The sequence below is a fragment of the Ictidomys tridecemlineatus genome, chromosome 6, assembly GCF_052094955.1.
Source record: "Ictidomys tridecemlineatus isolate mIctTri1 chromosome 6, mIctTri1.hap1, whole genome shotgun sequence".
In the NCBI taxonomy this organism is placed as follows: Eukaryota; Metazoa; Chordata; class Mammalia; order Rodentia; family Sciuridae; genus Ictidomys; species Ictidomys tridecemlineatus.
This window is the reverse complement of record NC_135482.1, coordinates 82,910,159-82,933,221: the sequence shown is the minus strand read 5'-3', so window position 1 is coordinate 82,933,221 and position 23,063 is coordinate 82,910,159. Positions and strand designations below refer to the sequence as shown.

The 23,063-nt window shown below is 44.3% G+C and overlaps 1 long non-coding RNA gene across 2 annotated transcripts in view; it reads right to left on the bottom strand.

Annotated features, from left to right (window-relative positions):
* Positions 1-348: 348 nt before the first annotated feature.
* The window catches only part of LOC144364899 (uncharacterized), a 37,521-nt gene continuing 14,806 nt past the window's right edge, over positions 349-23,063 (bottom strand). The window contains exons 3-4 of one of the 2 annotated variants that reach the window (XR_013423010.1): positions 8,495-8,591; positions 349-723 (exon numbers count right to left, since the gene is read on the bottom strand). This is a non-coding gene — a long non-coding RNA (uncharacterized LOC144364899). The remainder of the gene's footprint in view (positions 724-8,494; positions 8,592-23,063) is intronic. The other variant, XR_013423011.1, reaches the window with a different exon arrangement.

Here is a 23,063-nt window from a genome sequence, read left to right as displayed (position 1 = left end):
TCTGGACTTAACAGTACAGTTTGAAGGTTATCCTGTACAATGGTTTTTAGCTTTTTTATTTTGCTCTGACCCTCTTTTCCCATCAAAATCACACCCAATTCCAATATTTAAAACAGCTCTGAAAAGGTTGGCATAGAATTTGAAGCTCCTGAGATCGTCATCCTAGCCTTTCTTTCACAGCTGAAGAAGCAGTTCTAGGTCTCTCCTGTCCAATATGGTGACCACTAGTCCCTAGTAACCAGGGAATATTTGAAATGGCTAGTCCAAAACAGAGGCATGCTGTATCTGTAAAACACTCCAAGAATTTCAAAGATTTGGTACAAAACAAAACAAAACAAAACAAAAATGTAACATAGCTCATTAGTATATTTTTATTGAGAACATGTTGAAATGATAATATTTTAGATTAGTTCCGATAAGACATATCATTAAAAATTAATCCCATTAGTTTTACTTTACCTTTTTTAATGGGAGTACTAGAAAACTCAGAATTACGTAAGTGGCTCATATGCATAGCTTGTGTTATAATTCCATTGGACAGCACTGGTCTAGATTGTTTTTATAAATGCCTTCTTCAAGGGTGTGTAGATCATCAAGGGCAGGTCAGGACCATGACTCCGAACTTGTGTTCTCTCCATTCCGCCATTCTCACATTCCTCATCTTCACAGCGACATAACTGATGGACAGCAGCTCACAGTAACATCCCTGGGAAGTTTCATCTACTGTAACAGGATCAGAGGAAAGAACTCACAGGTGAAGGTCAAGGTGGAGTAGGATTAGGTTGATGCATGGTCCTCCCAAACACCTGTTTATTTGACATCTAGAAGACCATGGCTTAGGAGTCTTGAAGTAGAAACAAGTGCCGAGGCTAGACCTCTCGATGATTACTCCCTATCTCCTTGGGAAAATTGCCAACCTGCCCAGTGTCATTTCTCCTATCTGCCAAGTGAAGGAATATGTTTATGAGCTTCCAAAGTCCTCTTCCAGCTCTGGAATTCTGTGCCCCACCATTTTTTAATTCCCCTACACTCTTCCCTGCTAGCAAATACTTTTTCATGAGGTGGACTCACATCTATTTTTCCCCCTTTCTCATAGTCTCCTGAAAGCCAGCTTCAGCAAAATGAAATTGAGGTGGGAAGGGGAAATGACTTCAAAGACGACCTTAAATCGCTTCCTTTCCTCCTTGCCCCTGAAAACAATGGAAATTCAGCTGTGTGCTCATCTCTCAGCACCATGAAGAAGAGTGGAAAGGAGGGGGGAGTGGAAGGAAGAAGGGGAAAGAAGAGGGCAAAGAGGAGGAGGGAAATGGCTTTTAGAAATGCACACTTAGAGGGGTGATTAGTCATCTAACTGCACTCCTAGAAAGCAGGGTCCTCTGTTTGAGGGGTGGGAGCCGGGTTGTCTTGTGCAGTACTCCAGCACACTACTAGGCTGTGGCCCACAGATCTGAAGCAATCACTTGGTTAGGCACACGGAGTTTGTTTATCGCCCCCGCCTTTTATTTGTGGCACGTTCCTAATAGGCATGCTAATAAAGGCAGATGAAACACATAGTTACACAGAATGAGAGAAGTCAAATTAAACAACAAATTTATTAAACTTTTTACCTCCTTCAGAGCTCCTGTGAAGCAGAAAACACCCAGACATGTTTTAAGTCAGGGAGTTTCCAGCCTTGCAACTGAGCTCCCTGGCAGAAAGCCAGGTTGCCGCCAGTGCGTGGGAGAGAGCAGCCTTCTCAGGGCTGTGTTGGAAGTTGCAAGTTTATGAGGCATTTATGGCAGGGTTTAGCCAGTACCTATGGGTTTAGACTATAGTTTTACCTTGAAAATGAACTTCATTTCTGAATTGCTGCATGTGCTATGACGCTTATTATGACTTTTGTTTCCTTGACCCATTATGTATAACCATTGTCCTGTTTATGGAACACCTAAAAAACTAAAATATGTGGATTATTAACTTTGAAATAAATAATTTTGGTTTTAGAATTCTATGCTGTTGAGGGCTCGAGATGTGGCTCAGGGGTTAAGTACCCCTGGGTTCAATCCCCAGAACCAAAAAATGAAAGAAAAAAAAAAAGAATTCTATGCTTTTGAGAAAAGTAATAGGTGAATGATTAGTGATAACATTCACTAATATTATTATTGGGTTTTTTTTGTTGTTGTTGTAAGTGGACACAATATCTTTATTTAATTTTTTAATATGCGGTGCTGAGGATTGAACCCAGTGCCTCGCATGTGCTGGGTGAGCTCTCTACCACTATCCCAACCCCAACCCCTCATTAATATTATTAATGATATCATTAATGATAATAAATTATATACTTAGCTCTAGATTATGATTTTCAACCTATGTTAATGTACCTGTGCCAATTTCATTGAAATACTTGCGTAATTGAAAATTTGGGATTTAATGGGTTAATGCTTTTTAGTTTCAAGTTTTGTCTTCAATCAATTTTTGAGACTAGATGCTTCTCTTGGGTCCCACCCACACCTGACACTCCTAGGGAAGAGCAGTGAGAAGGGAAGTGACTCTGAGGCCAGCCACAGGGCCCTATTGGCTGCATCTTCGTGTGTGTAGGTTTGGGAGAAGGGAGAAGAAACTGGTGCAGCTTTGAAAGGCAGCTTGAACTTAACCCCTCCTGCCCATGCTGGGGCTATTGACAGTGGAGCCTCAGCCAGAACCAAAGAGCATCTTATTAAAAGAGACTTTTGAGAAAAGAAGAAAGGAGGAGAAAAAAACCCAGAACATCCAATTAAAATTAAAATTTCAGATTTCTGGAATGTTAGAAGAGAATAAAATTGGAGCAATTATATGGTAGCAGTTGCGGGGGTCAAATCATTAATCTTGGGGGGTATTTTCCTGTGGAGTCTGTTGTCTAATACCTGCCTCACAGAAGAGAGAACATAAATTAAAGTGCCAAATCCAGGAGCCAAGTAGCTAACGCTGCGGGGGTTGAGGATTCTTCCTGGAGCCGCCCACCCAGACCCCTCTGGGCCAAAGTACAAGATGAGTTTCCCTTGATACACTGCAGGCATTTTCTTGACTGCACAGGGGCTGCTGAAAGCCTGGGCAGGCTCTGGGTAAATGGGATCACAGTGGGGCTCAGCAAACATGCCCTCCGGGTTGAGTACACTCTGTTCACACAGTTCAGGTCACAGTGTCCTGGAGGGCAAGGCCCATGTAACTGTGTTTCCTGACGAGGGCCTCTGGGAGACACGCTTCTCCTGGCCAGGCCTTACCATCCTTTCTATTTTTGTCAAAGAGCTCACAAACTCAACCTTCACATCCCTTCACACTCAGGGACTGACTGGGGGAAGGAAGACCTCTCTTTCTGCAGGCCCTCGTTGTCCTTTAATAACTACACATGAAAGACACAGGCTCTGAATTAGGAACAGAAGTGAGGGGCCCCCGTTTAGGGGAATTCAGTGTCACCCTGTATCAGAGCTGACTTGGGCTGCCATAACAAAGGACCGTGGACTGGTAGCTTAACAATAGAAATTAAATGTATTTTCTCACAGTTCTAGAGGCTAGACATCTACCATCAAGGCTCCAAAAGGGTGGTTTCTTTTGGAGCCTCTCTCCTTGGCCTGTGGATAGCTATCTCTTCCCTTTGTCTTTGCATAGTATTTCTTCTGTGTGTGTCTCCTAAGGACCCCAGTCATATTGGATTAAGGCCCATTTCATGATCTCATACTAATTTAATATGAGATCAGGCTCTATAAAGGCCCTGAGCCTGTGGTAAGTGAAATTCAGATTTCTTTCTTTCTTTTCTTTTTTTTTTTTTTTTCGTACTGGGGATTGAACTCAGGGGCACTGGACCACTGAGCTACATCTGAGCTACCACTGAGCCCTGTTTTGTATTTTATTTAGAGGCAGGGTCTCACTGAGTTGCTTAGTGCCTCACTGTTGCTGAGGCTGGCTTTGAATTCATGATCCTCCTGCCTCAGCCTCCAGAGCCACTGGGATTACCGGCATGCGCCACCACGCCCAGCCTGAAGTTAGGATTTCAATACATGAATTTGGAGAAGGGGGCATAACTCAACTCATAACACCATGTCTGTGACTTTCAGGAAGGCTGGGAAAACCTCAGTGTAGCCTCCCACGGCACCACATCAACATTAGGATAGCCCAGGAATGCCTTTCTATCTACTTTTCTTACAAAAATGCTCCAGTATTTCTGGTCTTTCCGAGCATCTTAGACTGGTCTTCTACCAGGATCTCCGTTCCTGAGGATGTTTTCTGGAACATTCCCTGGAGGACTGTAGCACTGCCAAGCCCACAGGCCAATGTGCTCCCTCACCCACAAATCTTCCCCTCCTGGCCATTCCCAGTCAGCCAAAATAGGTCCAGTTAAGGAGGGTTGTGGTCTTGCCCAAGAAGCCAGGCATGGTGCACTCTCCCCAATCTCTTAGGTGTGGCCTCCCGAAAGATAACCATCTCCTCAGGTCAGCTTGTCCTTCCTCTGGTGTTTACCACCAAGCCTTCTCCCTGTGACACAGGTTCCAGAAATGGAGATCCAGATTTGTTTTTCTTCCCACTATTCCTTAAAAATAATCCCCTGGTCCTACAGGTTGGGAAAGAAAATTGGATTCCTAGCCCCCTCACCCCTCTGGGTTTTGTTGTGGTGATGGTTATTGGTTCATTTATTTGTTTAGTTGTTATTATTTTTTAAAAAGTAGCCATTTAAAGGCATGTCCCCTCTCCCTGAACCGGATCAACCACGATCACCTTTACTTGGGCTTTGCAATTCAACTCTGCTTTCTACAATCGCAGCGCTGAGCTCATTATACAAAAACAGCTCTAGTGAATTCTCTTGCTGAGACTGAACACTCCTGGGTGGTCCTTCTTGGGTGGGTCCCTGGGCACAGAAACTCCACGCCACGTTTCACGTTTCCTCCTCGCTCAGCACGCCAGGCAGATTCTGCCTCACGCAGCTCAGCTCCAGCTCATCAGGAGATAAGATCAGAGACACTACGGAAGGGCCTTGTTTTAACAAGGCAGAAAATACAAGCTATTGCAAACATCAGGCCTACTGTGCAGAAAACAAACCCCCGCAGCACACCTTGGCTTTGGGGGCCCTCGCCAGAGAGGGTTTCTCCCCTCGTAAAGATCAGTATCATGGGGTGAGGAAAGAGTCATGCCACTCCCAGCAGGGCTTCCAGGCAGAGGGCTTCACTTTCAATTACCCAGAGCAGCTGTAGACTGCTGCTTATGTAACGGGCCCTGCGCCTCCTTCCCGGGAGGAGGATGTGGAACCATTTGGTGTTTGCTGAATAATGAGTCATGGTCAGAGTTAGGGAGCAGAAACACTGAATTTCTCCCCTGCATTGCTTCATCCGGAACTTCTAGTAAAGAATGATAAGCCATGAGTCAGAGCCCAGCAGGGCCTACCCAGGAGGAAAGCACCAGAGAAGGTTCCAAAATGCAGCCCCCAAAGGGCTCCTGCGAGCTGCAGAAAGGGGCTGTGGGGGCATTTGAATCCCAGATGGGCACTTCATGAGGAGAGGCACTGTTTATTTTGGCCTGTGGCTGAGCTGCCAGGGGTTTTCCTATCTTTAGTGACTGTAGCCCTTTTCCAAGGCTCAGCCAGGATCCCTGAGTGTGGGGGTAAAGACCAAGGCTTGAAAATGAGCAACACTCTCTCCAAACCTCATTTAAACCTAAAAAATGAAACACGTCTCAGGGGTGGGAGGAAGGGGTATATTTACATCAACTGAGAAATCAAAAGGTTTGATTTCAGCCAGAGAGAGGAGAGAGAGAGAGAAAGAGAGAGAGAGAGAGAGAGAGAAGAGAGAGAGAGAGAGAGAGAGAGAGAGAGAGAGAGAGAGAGAGAGAGAGAGAAAGGGGGATTCTTCATATTCTAAGGTAAACATAAATATACAAAAACCCAACAAAACAAAATTAAACCCTGTAATAAAATGGGTCAGAAATTACTTGTCTCTTTTGTTTCTAAGGGATTCTATCAAAATTTATAGACTTTCTACATCAGCACATAATTTCTTGTGACTCGCCAGTCCCGCCCCGTCATGCTTTCCAACATACCCAAGGAGGAGTCACAATCTTTCTGGGGCGGTAGCTCAGTAGCAGAGCCCTCACTTAGCATGCAAAAACGTCACGGCCTTTATTGTCCTTTTTCAGCAAATCAGGATCCAAATCTGGGTAACATGCAAGGCTTTCTTCCTAAGTCGGTCTAAGTCGGTCTAAGTTGGTGGGTCTACTTTGTGGTGGTGTTCTAAGAAGCTCAGGGCAACTTGCCTGATGAATAATAATACTTTTTTCATTGTACCAGCTCTTAGGAAGCTGAGCTCTGTCTATGAGAAGTAGCATAGCATAGAGGTCAAGGTCAAAATGTCTGGATTTAATCCCTGCTCTGCTACTTACCCACCAGCTATGTAATTCTGGCATACAATTAGCTCCTCTGCTTGGTTCCCTCAGCTATAAAATAGGAGCAAGGAGAGCCTCTACCTTATAGGGTGGTTCTGAGGACTGAGGCAAAATTTCTAAAGCCTTTTGAATGATCAGGATTTCTTTTTAAACCTATCCTCAACATCATCATCATCATTGACATTTACCTTCACAGACTTCTATTCAAAAACATGTTTGCAAAATGTGAGCAGATCTTATGGTCAACTAGATATCGCTTTTTATAATTAGCAAGTTTTCTCTTTCATCTTTGCATGTACAAAAAAGGAGGGGACATCACAAACATATAGTGAAGATTCAATAAGATAAAGTTTATCAGGCTTAGAACTAACACTCAAATGATGGCAACTATTTTGATTATAATTACCAATTCCACAGATTGAATCTGTGTGCAAATTCTAGAATATCGCATGCAGCTAAGTGAAGTTCCAACCCCCTAGATCACAAACATCTCTTTAGAGTATTTCTACATGTGTTCATGATAACGAAACACCAGAGGGGAAGCAGATTCGTCAAATTCTAATTTAACACAAAGTTCATAAGGCATTTGTTCCGGTGGTGGGTCAAGAAAAGGAAGGAGGAAAGATGAGGCCATTCTTTAGATTCTTTAACAGGGCACTTTCAGCTTGAGTTATATTGATTGATTTCCTGCTCAATCCAGCTGACCACAGAAAGTAGATGACACACCTCTGAGACTGGCCCTTTAGCGCCAGACAGATGAGATGGGTGTTGTAGGGCAGCCACAGGCCTGACATCATCCCCACCAGCATCACCCCACATGGCGTCCATGTTAGAGGTGTTAGGCACAGTGCTAAAGGACTTGATGTATTAGCTCAGTTTTATCCTTACAACAATCTTGTTGGCTTAATATTATTATCTCCATCTTAAAGGATGAGAAAGCTGTTCTTTCCAGGCTTGCAACCCTCACGGTCCCACAGCTGTTAAGTGATAGAATATAGAATTCCAGTCTCAGACGCTGTCCATGGGGCTCTATTGCCACTTGCTACTGGGGTTGGGGCCTTCCCAGAGCTCCTCCTGCCGTCCTGGCTTGCAAATCCTCTGCCTTCATGACAATGTTCAGCAGCCACCAGGTGACCTGCTGGGTTAGTGCCCCCACAGGCCCTTGGCTGGGGAGAGATGTCTGTGTGGCTGACAGACTTCCAGGGGCTGTGGCCAGCTTTGGACCTTGGCATAACTGAGACGGACTTGACAGAAACAATTCAGTTCAACAGCAGCACGAAGTTCCCCCCAAGTTATTCTGTGGAGGCAGCAGTAAAGGAGGAGTGACCCCTGCCCCCAGGTCCCAATGTAGCCAACAGGGCCCCGTGAAGAAGGGCAGAGCTGATGGTTTGGACTAGCTTCTTTTCTTGAAACCACGTTAATTTGTCCAGTTTTGTGGCTTTTTTATGTGGAACAACATTAGCTCATCCAAGCTTGTGGTTTATTTGAAAACGAAATTCCGGTAAATCTTTCGCACCATCTGGCAGTGCGGTGATTGGCCACGAGTTAGGGAGAAGCCACTGAGCACACACGAAAACAAAGCGATGAAAACCCACCCCAAACAGAGAGGCTCTGTGTAATTTGCCTACCCAAGAAGCCCCACCGGCGTCTCTGAGGAATGGATCTGTCCCCATGAGCGGAGCCTTGACCTGTCACTCTCAGGGTGGGAATCTGTTTCTCTCAATAGCTGAGGCTGTGTGGAATTTCTTAGCTTAAGCCTGAGCCAGGGTCTTAAATTCTTTCTATAGAAATACATTAGAAGGGGCTCTTTGAGGACACAAACAGGGTGTAGAAACCAACATGAGTGATCAGGAGAAAAAGGGATTTAAACATCAGCAGTTGACTCTTGGGTCTGTGGAAAAATGAGACCTGGGTCTCTGAAGGATGTAGATGTCATTCTTATCTGTCTCCATTCCATAGTCCTTCCCTGGTATTCATAATACACATAATAAATATTCACCCAGGGCTCTCTCTGGGTGGGCCCCAGGCACAGCAGACAGAATCATAGACAAGGCAGACAGGCTCCTTGCTTTTAGAAAGCTTATATTCTGCCAGATGCGGTGATACGTACCTGTAATCCCAGGACCCCTGGAGGCTGAGGCAGGGGGATCGAACGTTAAGAGCCAGCATCAGCAACTTAGCAAGACCCTAAGCAATTTAACATGATCCTGTCACAAACAAACAAACAAAAAGAACAGAAAACCTGAGGTTGTTGTGCAGTGGTTAAGCACCCAGTTCAATCTCTAGTACCAAAAAATAAAAAAAGAAAGCTATGTTCTAGGATAAACAATTGAAAAAGCATATCATTTAAAGTAATAATTTTAGGCAAGCATGGTAGTACATGCCTAAAATCTAGCACCTTGGGAGGCTGAGGCAGGAGGATCACAAGTTCAAGGCCAACTCAGCAACTTATCAAGTTCTTAAAGCAACTTAGCAAGGACCTGTCTCAAAATTAAAAAAAAAAAAAAAAGAAAGAAAGAAAGAAAGGAGGGCTGGGGATGTAGCTCAGTGGTAAAGCACCTCTAGGTTCAATCCTCATACAAAAATAAATAAATAAATAAAATAATTCAAACATAATAACTGGTATGTAGAGGAAAAACAAGCACTTGAGAATAGGAGATGACATTTGAGCAGGAACTGCATATTGAAAAGCTGCCAGCCCTGGGAGGTGTGGAAAAGCTAAGGGATCAGCCTGATGAGACAGTGTAAGAGAAGGAAGCACGCTGACATGAGGACAGAGAGGCAGCAGGGCCACACCCAAGACACAATGGGAACTTGTTCCTCCTTTCACTCAGGGGGGGAAAGAGCACTTTAGTCACTGGGGGAGAATGGACCATAATAGTGGGTGCAGAAAAACCAGGTAGGAGGTTTCCTCAGTTATCCAGACCAGGGACCACAAGCCTGAGCCCAAATGGTGGAGAGGGAGCAGAGGAAGAGAGACTTGAGGTAGAACCAAGAGAATTTGCTGATGGATTTGATGTGGAGGAATAAAGAGAGGGATCATGGAAGAAAGCTCCGAGGTCCTGTAGCCGAAGCAACTGGGTGGGAGGTAATGCCATTACCAAGAGTGGGGAGATCAGAAAGGGGAGCACAATGCTTGGGGGGAAAATTAAGCATCTGTTTTAACACATTAAATTTGATATAACTGTGATGTAGCCATGTGGGAATATCAAGTAGATATTCTGGAATTCCTCAGAAAAAAAATAAATATTTAAGATGTCATTAGCATGAAGCTGATATTTGAACCCATGAGAATTGATGTACTGATCTAACAGAGGGAAATAGAAAGTATTCCAGAAAAGATTGGGAATGTCTCCTAACCCAGCCTGCATGCATACTTGGGAGGGGTACACACAGAAAACTTAAACACATTGTGGGGCCTTGTGCACATACACGTGGACACACTAGCCTGCTTGTGCAGTGCTGTGCACACCCATAACCCCCTCCACACAAAGCACCCATTGGCTACTACTCAGGAATGAATCTGGTAAAAGGCCCCAGGCAGATCTTGGAAATGAGCCTTGAGCTATTTGGACAGGAATTCCAGGGCCCCAAGGCTCTGGAAAATAGTGTAGAAGAGAACAGCACATGAGCTTGGTAGATGTGTTGCTGCAGACCGTGTTCTCCTCATTCATCTGGGTAAGGATCAGAGCAGGTAAGGTCAGAGCTGGGACATCTAAAGCACCGGAGAACAAGTAGGGACATTGGCATTCATGTCCAAGGGTGAAACTGCACATCTTATATTCATCAGGGTGATCAAGGGCGTTACTTCAGAATCTCATACGTAGTTCCGAGGAAGGGAGCCGGTGTAACTCACCCTGCCATGTCCTAGACTCTCCCTGCAGAGTCTGCTGTGTGGGCCTTCCCTTTGCTTCATACTGCCCTTATCATAATGCAAGTGGGCACCCTTCCTAAATTGACCAAAATTTATGTTGGTGGGAAGGAGAAGTAAGTGAATAGGAAAGATTGGGTCAAGGGGGAAAACCCCTGCCACAGAGTTCAATCTCAGCTAAATAGATCAGAAAGTCTGATGCACACAATCAATGGGCATTTGAACCTCAGTCATGGTACACCTAGGTCCCCAGGCACAGGCCATCCCTCAGGACGTGTTCAACGGGAATTCCATGCATAAATGATGTGCAGGGAATTGAAGGGCAGCATGGCTTCTCTTGTTCTTTGCATTCAAAGCTCAGATCTGCTGAAGACCAGGATCCATCCAATGCACACTTTGACCCTCAAAGGTTAGGACATAGCAAGAGCTACTCAAGGCATTTGAGGCTTAAGACTACTTTCCCATTTTAGTGAATTATAAGAGTGCAAGCAAGGCAACTCATCTTCTTGTTGTGAATGGTCCAACATTCTGGGCAGGTCGGGAATCTAAGGAGGAGATACACTTGAGCAGTCACAGCCGCCTACATCTCTAAGATTGGGCATTCTGACATGAAGAGTTAATTTTCTTCTCCATATACAGGGCTCAGTCGCCCTCCTTTGACATGTGTGGCTCAAGTCAAAGCAATGCCGTAGGCAAAGCTCATCAGCATTCCCTTTTCAAAGCCTCAAAGGCTGGCAGCCCTCCCATCAATTCCAGGACTGGTGACCAGGCCTTATTTGCTGTCCAAATAATGAAATCCTTAGCTTTCCTCATCTGCTCAGCACCCTCACAACAGGCGGATGTCACATACAATAGGGCTATAAAAATTGTACAGCTGCATGACACTTTCTAATTCTTCTTGTTCCTTTCTTTCTTTTTTGTCATCACAGCAACCCTGGAATCCCTGTAGCCAAGCCAAAGAGAGGTAGAACTGTCAGGGGAAAGTCTAAGCGTCAGAAACGATAAGTCTCATTCCAAACTCTAGTGGTGGCACATCTTGTGGCCTTGGGCAAGTCACCCAATCTGTCTGCTCCTTCCTTCCAAAAAGAGAAGCAAACTGAAAGGGGGCTGGGCGAGTTCATTAGTTTGGTGGAAAGGTTTGAACAACTTGGTTCCATCAGTGCAATAATGACCTCTCTCTATTTACAAGACATTGGCGCCTCTCTTCATTTCACTTTTGATAGCTGAGTGGATTTGCAAGTAAATGGGAGCTCTCAGCAGCAATCTGTGGAGCATTCTAAAAGCCTCTGGTTTGAATCTTCCAGAGAAAATGTCAGCCACTCTGTAGAATGTTACTTTAAGGGGCTTTCAACAGGACTTAAGTCCTCTGAAGCAAGGGTTACGTGAGAGTGAAATTATGCTATATTCCTTTTTCAAATTAAGGCAAAAGGAAATTTGTGTTTTTGAATGGTGGCCTTGAACTTTATACATTTATGTACCTCAAAAGAATGAATGACTCACATCTGGTGCATTGCTGTCTGTGTTACATAATGCTTGACAAATATTTATGGCTAAATTGATGAATGAATGGGTGACTATAGGTAGCAAAAAAAATAATCTATTGTTAAATTTTATTTTAGAATGCATTTTTATCCCAGAATGCTCAAGATTTGCTGTTGAGGGTCTTCAGTCATATTTGATATCACTCTGTACTATCTTACTTTCACTGGGTGCAGAGATTTTGCTTGGATTTAGATGAAACCAAAAGTAGAATCACTAGGCTTCACTGAGCTGTGGGAGGACGCTATGTCCTGTCTATGTGGGGCAGAAGTCCTGTGGTATGGTCATAATTCACAGAAAAAGAAACTAAAGCTTGGAGATACTGAACATTTCAGAATGGCCTTATCCCTACTGGAACAAGTAGGCACCTGTGATCTCAGAGGCTTTGAAAATCCCCTGCCCCTAAACAGGAGGGCTGCGTTGGTCAGCTTTTTGTCACTGTGACCAAAATACCTGACAAGAACAACATAGAGGAGAGATGAAGAAAAGCTTATTTTGGCTCAGGGTTTCAGAGGTCTCAGTCCGTAGTCAGCCAGCTCCATTGCTCTGGACCTGCGGGGTGAAGTAGAACATCATGGCGAAAGAGCTTGGTAGAGGAGAGGTGCTCAGCTCATGTCAGTCAAGAAGCAGAAATACAGGAAGAGGCCAGGAACAAGATTAGTGCTTTCAGGGTGTGCTCCCAGTGAGCTGCTTCCTCCAACCAGGTCCCATCTCCCAGGAGTCCATTCAGCTAGATAGGTTAACCCATTGATGGGGCCAGAACTCTCCTGATCCAATCATTGCCTAAAAGCCCAATGATCCACAAGACCCCATGGAGACTTATAGACATCCTCTTCCCATTCCACCAGGAGGCCACAGAAGATACACCCTTTCCTCATATACCCAGACACCAGTCCCTGAGAGAAGCCAGGGAAGGGGGCAGAACAACTAAGTATTTTATGTAGAAGAGATGGAAGAATTACATCTGGAGATTATTTAAACGATAATACCTAAGCTTATTGTGTTGTTAAAAAACCTTATTTCTTTATATATGGCCTGCAAATCAATAGCTTCAACTAGGAGCTCATTAGAAATGCAGAATCTCTTTGTGATGAGAACATTCAAAATCCTCTCTTCTGTAATTTTGAATTATATTATACAATACTCTTAGGTATTATCTTTTGATTAAAAAAATAAAGTTTACTAAATTAAAAAGAGAAGGAAAGAAATGCAGACTCTCAGGACCCATGCCAGACCTATCAAGTCAGAATTCTCATATTAACCAGATCTCTAGGTGATTCATGTGCATGTTAAAGTTCGAGAGGTGCGGCCCTCAAGTACAGAACCCTTCCTTGTCTCTTGCCCATTGTCCAGTAAGGACAACCAGAGTGGTTGTGGAATAGTCCAGAACTACATTTTATCTCTACATCTTACTGATGTATAAATCTGTGACTCCATCACAGTTGAATGAACATAGAGAGCAAACTTAAGAGAAGGGGAGTAGCTTCTAGCACCTTCTGAATCAAAAGGAACAGGTAAAATTGGGTTAGCAATGGGGTGTCCACTGATGTCAACCCCTTCTATTGATACCACTGGCTCTATTGCTATAGTGAGAAGGATTCTGAACCATGTCAAAGGTCAGCAGGAAAGGGCAGTGCAGGTTAACTATGACTACAGTGATGTCAGGCTAGAGATACCAGCGTACCTTCCCCAAGTCGGCCATCTCTGAGGTGGCAGGTATTCCAAGAAGAATCAATTGGGAAAGAGCCTTTGATGTTTCCTGACAAAAGTTGCACCAGGGATTTCCTGCTCTCTTCTCCTCCTTCTCCTTATTTTTGGTACCAGGGATTGAACCCAGGGGTATTTTACCAATGAGCCACATTCCCAGTCCTTTTTTTAAGATCTTCTTAATCTTGACACAGGGTCTTGCTAAGTTGCTGAGAACCTTTCTAAGTTGCTGAGCCTGGCTTTGAACTTGTGATCCTCCTGCCTCAGCCTCCCAAGCTGCTGAGATCACGTGTGTGCCACCATGCCTGGCTACTCTCTGCTTCTTGAACAAAGTTTGTCAGTGATCAAATGGCCTATAGCGAGACTTCTTCACCTTAGGAGAAGTTGTAACCTGCATTTTATAAGAATTCTTCTTAGTATTCATTAAACTGAAGTGGCCAAGAGAAAGGATTTTGCTAAGCCCAATTATCAGAAAACCAAATTACTCAGGTCATAAAGACTTTGCTTGTGAAAATTTTGCTATCTTAAATTTTAGAAGCGTTTTGAGAATGAATTTAAGAATTTGAGAAAGAATTGAAGCATCCTGTGAATTTTATTGGCAATAATATTTTTCCAAGTCAGCTATACATTTTCTTGAAACTGCATTATTTAAAATAAGTTACATAATTAAAGTTTTAAACTTTTTAAAAAAATCAAATCTCTTTCTTCCATGCAGCATTGTGGTAAGAGCACTGACTAGAAGTCGAGAAGACAATTGCTCCAACCCTGACTCTCTTGACCATTAGTTACATCTACAGGAAAGTTAACTAATCTCTTCAAGCCTCATTTTCATTGGTGACCACTAGATACTCTGTAATCGATAAATTTTAAAAAGAAATCAATCCTATCCTTTTCTATAAATCACATTTAGTTTGAGTACATATTGTTAACAGGGTGATTTCTTTCATCAGTAAAATTTTCAGGGTATCTGGCAGATGCTGATGGTGGGAGGATAACAAATCTTTTCTGCTAAGATCATTTCTCTTCTGTCCTGGATGATTTCATGCCATAGAGCTCCCTGGAAGTGAGCAACCAGGCCAGAAGACCCCTTAAGCTCCCTGGCATCTTTAAGGTTGTATCACTCCCTAAATAAACGTGGTGACGTTGAAGAATATTAATAGCAGCAGAAGCACAACAGGAATTTGCCTCTCAGCTTCCCCCTTCCCAAATGGCAAAAACAACAAGCAAACTCCTTCGTCCAGCAGTGCCTGGGCCCCATCCCCAGCCAGATCACAAAGCAGACAGGGCTATTTGCAGCCAGATTGAGGTGCTGGTTCTGGAGTTCCCAGAGAGATTACTTCTTAACTCTAAGGGAACCCATTCCAGTGTCACTCACAGGCAAATGCACTTTCTAGGTGGTTGTTATGAACAAAATTGTGCCCCCTACCCATTCAGACCTATATGTGAAATTCTAACCCCCAACGTGACTATGTTTGGAGATAAGGTTTTTAAGGGGTAATTAAGGGTAAATGAGGTCATAACGGTGGTTTCAAATCCAATATGATTGATATATGTGGATATATGCACACAGAGGAAAAAACATGGGAGGACAGTGAGCAAGTGGACTTCATAAGCCAAGAGGACAACAGTCTCTGCAGACATCAAGCCTGACAATACAATCACGGGCTTCCAGGCTCCAGAATTGTGCAGAAATACCTTTCTGTTATTTGAGGCACCCTGTAGTATTTTATTATGGCATCCCTCGCAGACTTGTGCACGGGTGCTTAGCAGGCTGAAGATTGGACACCCACTACTACAATAGTCCCACCCTGGACAGCCAGGATGCCCCAAAGTTAATGATGCAAAACTGACTTGCTTCTGAAGGGTGGGGCAGGAAAGGGGGAGCAAACTGAGGTCCCTGGGCCCATTCCCAGCTGCCAGCTCTATTTGAAGCCTGAGATCAGGGACAGCAGATGGGAGAGTGATGAGCCCCTTCTGGTGCAGGTGATTCATAGGGCATCTGGGCATGCAGCCCACCTCTACCACCAGTGGGAGAGATTTCCCATCTAGCCCAGCCCCTGCTCCACACTGGAGAGTCATGTGAGGCTGGGCAGGGGCAAGGGGCTCTCAGTCCTCTAGTGCATCTGCTCTTCTGCCCTCAGAAGCCCTTGGTCTGTCGGTTAGCTCACTCGGGCAGCTGTGTTTGTAGTCACACTTGCCTTTGACTTGCATCAGCTGCTCTACCTGCCTTGCTTTTTCTGTTCTTCCTATATCTCAGCCTCTTTAGGGCAAGTCCTAGACCTTCCCCAGGAATGCCTTCACCAAAAGGAGACCCACTCTTCCTAGTAGGACAATCGAGACATTCTTCCCTGCAGCAGTATAACAGTCTGTGCTTTTTGGCACCTTGTTGCCTATATGTTGGCCAGGTTTGGGATCCTGATCTGTGGCTTGAGGACTTTGACACTACGTCATTGCTTGGCATTTGTCTTGTGCCCCAAAGAGAGTCTCTGATGGGGTTGGGTCCAGTACCCACTCTCCTTCTCCTTGCCTTGGCTAGGATACTTCTCACTGGAAATCCACTGTCTGCCAGCTGGGAACTGAAGTCTCTCTTTTCCCTGGAGGTCCTGGTATTTTCAGTGTCACCTGAAGCACATAGCAGCTTCATTCCTCACTGTCAAGGGAGATTCCCTCCTTCTGGACACTTGGAAGGCATCAGAGTCAGTCCTCCCTTCCCTCTCTTGCTCAGTTCTTCTCCCAGGGAAGGAGGCTAAGATTTTTGTTCTCTTGTGATTTCTGGTTTATGGACAAACCCCAGAAGTCAACAGTGTTTTACCCAGGCTCACTTCGGTGCCACCTTGTGTCCTTCCCTGCCTGAGTGGGCATCGCAGCAGCAAGAGCCTGGAGTGGCTTCCCAGCCCCCAGCATGTGACCCACACATGCTCAGAAGCATGCAGAGCAGCATTAACCTTTTGGGGGATTTTCCGGAGCCAACGAGACAGCCCATGGAGTGTAATTTATGTCTCTTTCCTTTGTCCTTCCCCTCACCCCCCTTCTGGAAGCAGTCATTTGGAATGGACAGAGTAAAACAGGAGTTAAAGAACTGTCTGCATATTTTTCCTAAGCTATAATTAAGATGGAAGCTCATTTGCCATCACTGGGATTGGGGTAATCAAGCATATGACAGAGCAAGACTTTGGAACATTTTTATCAATTCTGGAACCACAGTTCCTCCGTGGCCAAATTTCTCTTCATGTCTCAGATTTCAGAGAATAGACTAACATTTCCCGTACAGACAGGCCACCCCTCTGCTCTCCTGATTCAGCTGTCCACTGTGCACTGCAGCTACATGCAAAGGGTAGGAGTGGACGCATTCCAGCTTGCTGGGGTTTGGAACGGCATCTCTCATCCCCAGAGAAGGGATTCTCTGTGGAGGCTGAGCTGGCGGTGCTTGAGCTTGCCTTGCGGTTGGCACGTAGGCCATCAGAAATCATCTGAGCATCAACCTGCCAAGCTGGGGCCATCCTGGGGTGCAGGGATTTATTGCCAAGAGAGGACAGAAAATAAGCCATTTCCTTTGCTCTGCTCTGCAAGCCACATTCACGTAAAGGGACTCTGCTCTTGCCCCTGTCGGGTCAATACCTAACTCATCAAGCTTGTGTTCGGCTGGCAGTTCAGGCCTGTCTGCTACCAGGAACAGGTGCCAAATCCGAGTGTGGAATTTTCCCAGCAGGCCCCAGGGAGTACTGCTGCCAAGGCAACTGTGGTAGAGTTGGGGAGTAACTAGTGAACCACAAATCCAGAAAAGGAAGAGGAGGCCACCCTCTTGGCTTGGGCCGACTCAGGTACAGGCTGTCCCTTGAGGAAAGCTGGGGGTTGCAGAGACTCCCCAGTGCCAAGGGCAGACAAGGCCAGAGCAAGCAAGGCTGGGCCCCATGAGGCAGCTTCCCAGAACCAGGTGAATCAGACCAGGTGAGGACAACCCAGAGAGGCTGTCTGCTTGGCCGCAGAGGACTCTGGCCAGCAGGAGTGACAAAAAACAGTTGGTTGCCGGGGAAAACCAAGGGACCTCTGTTTAGCAAACAAGATCAGGGGGTCCAAAGTGAGCTCTGGATCTAAGTGGCCGGGGAGGAAGCAGAGTTGTGTGCGATATAGAAGCAGTCCTGGAACTCGGGAGGGATGGCACGGACTGAGCCAGTGATACCCAAGGATTTGAGGTCACAAGTTCAACCCAAAAGAGCAGAAACAGAGAAACCAACCAGTCCTTTGGACCCAAACAGTAACAATTGCATACTGACACCACCTGACAGAACAAGTCTTTCCTCATCCCTGGAAAGGGGGTCCCACCCGTGGCCACCGTGGCAGCAGCACACCTAGACAGATGGAGATGGTTACCAGGCTGCTTGCCTGCCTTTACTCCTCCTGGGCCCCCAGATCTTGACTGCAATTCTGAGACCACATTCAAGCACCATGGTGTGATGTTCAGTGGGAACAGGACAGGGAAGCACACTGGTCATGGCCAGGATTTGATCTTCCTGGAGTTTCACTTAACTTGGAGACTCCATTAATTTCATGAAGACAACAAAATGTTGTGCTGAGAATGACTGAGCCCATAATTTGAAATGAGAACCAGAGTTTTATATTTCACATGATAACTAATTTAGACCACAAAATTATCTTTAGCAAATTAAGAATATAGTGGGCCAGGCCTTTGTTACTGAACGAATGAACACCCCCTGCCCCCAGTGCACCTGATTATCCTGTTCTCATGGAGATTTGATTCACTTACTTTGATTGCTTTTCTTTGAAGTATATACTTTTTTGATAGGATTAGATTCTCTGGTTTGAAACCTAAATCAAAATTATCTTTTGGCTGAAAATAAATATGACACTCCCTATATTCCAAAATTATGCAGCCCTGTGGTAGCAAAACTATAGTTGTTGCTTTCTAACCACTATTGAGTAGGTACAGAAGATGTTGTTATGACCAATGGCTTTTTCTAGGAGGAGGGCAGTGTGGGGTATTTAACCCAGGGGACTTTGCCACAGTGCTACATCCCCAGCCCTTTTAATTTTTTTAAAAATTTTTTGAGACAGAGTATCACTAAGTTGCTAAGACTGGCCTTAAACTTGCAATCCTCCTGCTTCAGCCTCCCAAGTCTCTGGATTATAGGAAAGTCTCACCATGCCCAGCTGACCTTTTAAAGCACATGAAACAAACTACCTCCTACTTTTTATAGGATCATAGCTGGGCATGAACAATATCTGTAAGGGGTCTAAAATCTCAAGGTTTTGGAATGGTAAACTGCAGAAATAAGAGAGTAAATTAACATTTTTGAAAGGCCAGTTTCCAGCACTCTATTGGTAATTTACTCTATATTATATCCTTAAATCCTTAGAACAACCTAGAAAAGAAATCATCACACCCATTTTTTTCTATGGGTATTGTAATGTCCAGAGAAAATAAATGTTACAGAGTGAGGGCACCACATGTGGCCCTCAGTTGCTCCTGCTGGACTCCATTCCCTTGGTGGAAGCTGTTGTGAACCACCTGTTTCTTCAAGTGCTTGACACTATAGCTTTGCAGCTGAAAGCATAGCTGCCTTCAAAATTATATAATAAACTGACTAATCAGTTTGAAAAAGAGCTCAGTGTTCTTATTTCCCAGTAGTTGTTATTATTTAATGTTGTATGTATACTTTAAAGTGGAAGATATTCCAACAAAAAAATTTAATTCATGGGGAGATGATTCTGCCAAGTTTACGACCCATGATTAAAGGTCAAAAAGTACAGCATGAGTCAACCTCATTGATTCTTTCTTTTCCATTTGGGGATTTTAGACATTCTCAAATATCTGTTGACATCATAGTCCTTGTGTAGGAACTGAGCTCAGTTTTCTTCTAGCATCTTCTTTTTTTGTTTGTATTTGCCCATTCTTCTTTGTGTGAGGCATGCAGATCTCTGCTTTGAGATTCCACCTCCTTAAGGAACTGCATTTTAAAGCATGAACAGTTCTGGAATATCTTATGGAAGGATCTCTGAGGTATATGGAAATATGGGAACAAAGAAATTATTGGCCTATGTCAGAATTAATTGCAAAGAGACCCTGGAAGCCCAGATCTGTCCACAAAAAACCTGGCTATTTCAAAGGGAAAACAGAGGCAAACTCTGGGTCTGAAAGCAAACACTTAGAGGCATTCAGGAAGGTGCCTTTAGAAAATAAAAACTCTAGAATAGAAAAAAAAAACATTACTTGGGGTGCAGGTGCTTTTTTTAATCCCTTAATTCTCCTGAGCCTGTGGATTTGAGATGAAGGAGAAAGAATTGAGATCAATGACTGCCTGCCCAGGTAATGTTGATGAACTGGATTTGGAGTTGGGGCCCATTGGCTTAGAATGCTGGAATACTGGGTTCTTGAGCATGGCTGGTTCACATTTCACATGCACAGGAAGAATATTTCAGGCTCAACACAATGGAGGAGGGAGAGAAACAGATAAATCTGGGAAAACAGTTATTAAGGAGCATGGCAGATGCAAAGCTGGAAAGGAGCAATAGAGTAGGAAAGGCCATGAAAAGTTACATGTAGGAGTAGGGAACAGCCTTCAGTATCAGTGATGGAGTTCAGGGAGGAGAGCAGTGGATAAGCATGCAGGTATCTGGCCTTCTCTCTGGGTCCTGAAGAAATGTTAAAGCAAGTACACAGCTTAGGTGGGGATAAAGCAAGAGGCCAGGAGGTGAAGAGGCAGGAACAGTTTGTGAATCTGATCCCATAATGTCCAAGAAGTAGGCTCTAATATCTCCAGGTTGCCAGGGGATATTGAGAACTGGCTAGTGTGTATGTGTTGCAGTGGGGTAAGGGGTGATGGGTGGGGAATGTTAGAAGGCTTGTTAGAAGGCCCAGAGCTGGGTCATAAATACATCCTTGGATTTAATTTCACACATATCAGTAATTGGGTGGAATGAGACTCACAAATCAAGTGAAGGGTTTTATATTAATTCCTTATTTATTCAACAAATAAGAATTGAGCAATTATTCTATTGGGATGCTGGGGATCGAACCCTGAATGAGAGTGACAAGAGCATTTCAATGAAGGAGTTTACAAAAAAATATACAGACAGGTAAGCAATTAAATAAGTAATTTATGCTATGAAAAAAAAGAGAGAGAAAGAAACAATATAGATTGAGAGTGATGAGGTCAGTTTGCATAGACAGAGACATAGTTGACATGGCACAGGCATCTCTGAGAATGCAACATCTGATTTTTTTTTTTTTTGAGCCCTGGATTTTGGGATGGCTCCACAGTGTAGAGAGATGGGATGGAATGATCCAAGTAAAGAACAGGAATCACATGGGCAATGGAGCCAAGGGAGGACCCTTCCTGCAAAGTCTGAAAGAGGAAATAAGCCAGAGTGGCTGGAGGATGGCGAGTGGAAGGCAGGAACTGGTTCTTTAAGTTTGGCCTCTAGACTGGTAGCAGTAACATCATCTGGGAATGTTTTAGAAATGCAAGTTCCTGAGTCCTACTCCAGATTTAGTAAATAAAACTCTGAGTGAGGACCCAGAAATTAGTGTTTTAACAAATTCTTCAGGTGATTTTGAAGTACACTAATATTTTGAGAACCAGTACTTTATAGCAAAAAAGATAGACTTTATGACCATTACATCAACTGCTCTTACACACTGCCCCACCCAGAAGCCCTAGCCCTGCATCGAGATGAAATGATGTTTTGAAGGGGAGTGCCTGCCTGGAGGTGTTTCTTGTGTGTATAGACAGGTGCTATCTTTTAAGGTACAGAATACACTGTTGGTCTTTCTCCATCAGGATTACAAGAGAGCTTTTAACCATACTGAAAATGATTTGAGAGCTATTTTCCCTATTCTCCGGTAGATGATCCATGGCTAATGCTGTCCTAGACTCTTATGAGGAAAGTTAATTCATTATGTACAATGGATGCCTCAGGGCATTAGGGCTTAATATTCTTGGAGAGTCCTTTTTGAGAATAGCAGCTATAAATCAATGACCCCTGTTATGGTTTGGATGTGAGGTGTCCCCCAAAAGTTCACATGTGAGATGATGCAAGAAGGTTTAGAGGAGAAATGAATGGGTTGTGAGAGTCTTAACCCAATCAGTGAATCAATGTCCTGAAGAAATTAACTGAGTGAAAACTGAAGGCAGATAGTGTGTGGCTGGAGGGGTGGGTCTTGGGGAGGCATGCCTTTGGGGTATATATTTTCTACCTAGCTAGTGGAGTCTCTCCCTTTGTTTTCTGATCAACACGTGAGCCACTTCCTTCCACCACATTCTTCTGCCATGTTGTTCTGCCTCACCTTGAGCCCTGAGGAATGGAGCCAGCAGTCTGTGGACTCTGAAAAAGTGAGCCTCATAAACCTCTCCTCCTCTAAAGTTGTTCTTGTCAAGTCTTTTAGTCACAGGAGTGAAAAAGCTGACTAAAACAACCTTTAGAGTTTGTTGTACCCCCAATAGGTAGAATAATGAATGGGTCTGGGAAACAAGGAATGAAGATAGGCGTGTGCCTCAGTCTGGCTGGGCACAATTCAGGAGCCACTTGTCAAAAGAAACTAACTTTATTTTTAGAACCACACAGGCCAAACAAAACAGCTCCTCAGGAAAAACCCTCAGAGCCCAACTGCCACCACCGGCTTCCTACAAGCCTCTCACACAAACATAGGCCTCTCTCCACCTCCCACAATCCTCCTGCTCTCGAGGCCGATTGGCTGAGTCACTTGGGCGGAGCCAAAAAAGTCCCCCAATGAGCAGTTCCGTGGTCTGAAAGATCAGGGAAACAGCCCAATGAGCATCACCGCAGAGGAGCCAATCAGCTAGATGTTGCTGGGGCCGCTGTGAGCCAATCATCACCCCGCAGCTGGAAGTTTGCTGGGGCCCCTTCGGCTGTGGCTCTCAACATCTCAGTTTGCTGGGGCCCTTTCGGTTGTGGCTCTCAACAGGCATGGCTCTGCTTACCGTGGCTCCCAATGACCCACTTGGGAAATCCATATTCCTGTCCCTACAATTCTGGGCTGTGTAAGTCTAGAGGTCCTAGTTCCAAAAGAATGTGTTCCAGCACAAAGAAGGAGTAAATTAAGAAAAAAGAAAACGTTTTATTTGGAAAGGAGTGGATATAACTTACAGGGAGGATGAAGAAATTTCAGGATGGTAACTACACAACCTGCACTGAGGACAATTACACAGTTTATGTTATGCATAAATAATATATGATACATATTATATATAAAAATATATAATTATATGATATATACTTATATTAATGTATTTGTATATAATATTGTTCAATGCATATTTATATAATGCATATAATATATATGTATATATTTTTATTTATATCTCAGGTAGAAACAAGTATCATGAAGGAAAAAGGGAGGAGAGACTCAGCAATGGCAGGTGCCCTCATAGCTCAAGGCAGTGTCAACCACAAGTACAAAGGAACAGAGGGGACATTCCTATTTAAGTCAGTGGGAGGAAAGAGGGGTGAGTGTTGGGTGCTTGAGGAGTAAGAATATGTGGGGCAAAGTCAATGAGGAAGGTAGAAAACCAAATACTAGAGA